The sequence below is a fragment of the Tetrao urogallus genome (genome assembly GCF_951394365.1).
Source record: "Tetrao urogallus genome assembly, chromosome: 4".
Lineage (NCBI taxonomy): Eukaryota > Metazoa > Chordata > Aves > Galliformes > Phasianidae > Tetrao > Tetrao urogallus.
Window position 1 is genome coordinate 37,333,208 of NC_136817.1, and position 3,208 is coordinate 37,336,415.

Consider the following 3,208-nt stretch of genomic DNA (forward strand, 5'->3'; position numbering starts at 1 on the left):
GGCCACCACTCCGTCTTGGCTACTCCAGCAGAGAGGGCTCCTTTGAGGCGGAGGGACCTGCTGAACAGAGCAGGAAGATGGCTGAAGCCCCTTCCAGCAGCACCAGTGAGCGCTGGGGGAGCCCTAGGAGCAGAGGCCTGCCCGATGGGTGCTTACGGCGTTGCCAGTGGTAGAGCAGAAGGAAAAGCTTTCTGCCTCAGCCATCTGAAATGAAATGTGTGGAAATATGTCTTCCATTCTTTCCTGTGCAACAAAACAAATCTGATCGTTCTCTTACTTAATGAACTCCTCCCATAATTCAAAGTGATGTGATTGGAAACAGCGTATGAAAATATTTCTGAAGTTGGTGAAGCTGTAGGCTTCAGGAAGGGGAAAGCAGAACGGCACGCAGCCAGGCACAGCTGGCTCTGTATCTCATCAGCTGAATTCTCCTCTGCTGCAGCTTGGGGTGGCTGGATCCCAACTGGCAGCACCAGGTGGCCTGGAGATCAGAGAGCAGAAGCAATGAGCTCATGCAGAAGCAGAGGGAGGCAGGTGGAGTGAGGTGGGGCTGGCATTCATCAGCATGGAGCCCAAGGCAGGGGCCAGGCAGTGGGGCTGTGCTAGCACTGCAGATGGATGGCAGGAAGAGAAGAAATTAAACGGGGACACAGAGAGGAGGTTGGGGCAGGATGCAGTGCCAAGAGCAGCTAGAGTGTGGGGAAGGTAAGCATGAGGTGCAAAGACCCTTGTCCAAACCCAGGCATGCTGGGGCACTGCCAGGGCATATCAGCTGCATTCCACTTCTGCAGGGTTTTCACGCCAGCCATAGCGCATGGGGAGCCACGTGTGCGTCAGTATTTGTGGAGTATCTGCTATGTGAACAATGGCTCAAGCAATGGGAAAGTGCTCTGAGGAGCGGCACAGGTTCCATCACTGCATTTGTGACTTTCAGCTGGCCAAGAAAGCAACTGAAAAATAACCCATCAGAAAAAGCAATCTAATAATATATAGCATTCAGGTGAGGGTACTTAAAACAGATTAAAGGCTTCAGTTCCCATCCCTCACCAAAATACAGAGGTGGGATTTCTGCTATCAGCCCTTCCCTTCTTTGCTCTCCCCAAGTTACACCTTGCTTTTTCTCCAATTACTTTTGTATTGTACATGCCTTCCTGAGAGAGGTATTTTCTGAAAACAGGCCACCTGTGGGCATGGAGGCAGCACACAAGCACAGGGCAAGGTTAGCTGAGAGCTGTGGTGGCAGCACACAGCTGTATGGCCGTGAGCCCTTCCTAGGGCTTTTCTCCCATCTTAGCTGAGGAATCCAGCTGGCGGGCATGGACATAGAGCAAGAAGCAGCCAGAGGCATGGTTGGAGACAGCTGCAGCACGGTGCTCTAGCAGAGTGGCAGCCCTGCGATGTAAGGATGTCTGAGTTTGGTGACAACAGCCAGGCATGTGCGTGGGGCAAGCCAAGCCCTCTCCTCCCACCCTTCTGGGTCTAGAAAAGCCAGACTTGTTGCTGGATACCCATTAGGGAAAAGAAAAGCGTCTGCCTTTGCCATGATCACTGTCACACACCTATGCTAGCGTTGCTCGCTCTGCTCTCCATGCCGACATCTGCTAATTGATTCATCTGATTACACAGCCCTGCGCGGCCACGGCTGTCCCATGAGTACCTCCCAGGTTTGGATGGAGCGTTCCTGCCATCTGGCCCTGGCTCCACTCGTTTGTGTAATTGATTTCTCCCAAGTCCCGTCCCCGAGGAAGCCCTCTCCAGAAGCTGTGGTGCAGATGCAGCTCAGACCCACAGCCAGGCAGGCAGGAGGCTGCTAACAGTGTGCAGGAGCATGTCACAGCCCTAGCAGGAATATGTCCATAACCAGATGGTGTACGACAATGTGCTGAAGCTGAGACACTTCACAGAAAAAAAAAAACAAGAAACCACAGTACTAAAAGCATCCAAGCTTACAGACACACTCCAACGTGTCTGTGTTGCAGCGACAGCCCCGCTCTAGCCTTACAGGCAGCCCATGGAGGGCTGCAACCTGGGCGAGCGTGTGGGGCTGTGCTGTGACGCTGAGAGTCCCGTGGCTTTGTGAGCCGCATGGCGCGCGAGCTGCACAAAGAGCAGAGGGGGCTTAGTGGGGAAGCTTAAATTAGTGTAGAAGTGCAGCACGTGGCTTGCTGGGATTGCAGGGATTTAACTCACCGGGAAACTGCTGGATCCGTAACAGGGATATAGGCAAGGCGGCAAGAGGGAGGTTTTTCTTCAAGTATGTTTTTTCAAAGAACTAAATAAACAGTGAGGGCACTTAGTGTAATAAATAGCGATTTACGGCAGCAAGAACAACAATGTGGTGGAACCACACAGACCAGTGCAATAAACTGCATGGAACACTCAGAAGCAAGACAGCCTTTTGAGACCCGTTACTGGGGGCAATGACTTGCATCATAAAATCAGATGAAAATGCACCAGAGAGCTTTAAACTTCAGCAGCATCCTTTGCACAGATGCACGCTGTAAGCTGTGTTTAGTAACAGCTGCAGCTCTGTGCGGCAGCTGAGAAATGAAAACCCTGCAGGCAGCACGTGGCAAATGCAGGACCTGAGAGTGGAGCTGAGCAGCAGAACCAGCACAGTTCTGGTGAGCCCTAGGACAGTCACTAGTTGGCTTCCTGTCACTGCTGATACATCTCAACAAGCAGCACTTTAAGAAGTTGTGCTGAAAACTGAAAGTAGGTCCAAAAATGACTCCACAGCTGTCTACAGAAAAGTGCTTTCTAAAGACATACCACCCACTACTACAGAACACCTAGACACACCTACACTACTTTGGCTGCCACTTTCAAAACATGTAATAAAGACCATTTTATATTACAGTGAAGATTTGGGCAATCAATGCAGTTCAAAGCAGAAACGATGGAAATAACCATCTGCACCATTTCAGGTTAGAGCTTGGGTTTCAGTAACTTCTTGCATCAAGTATGATGACCGAAAGTACAAAGATCTCAGGGAGAGGGGAAGCATGTTGCTGCAGATGCCTCTAATGGGAGCTAGGACTCAGAACAAGAGGGAAGGAGGGGAGAAGGGAGGGAAGGTCTGAGTGGGCCACAGAGAAATGAGCTCTTCAATAAGAAATGGGCCATACTGTGACACTTCGGAGCCCTTGGGCTAGAAGACCAAAAGGTCTGTCAAGAGAAAGAAATTTTTTAAGTTATACTGTGGACA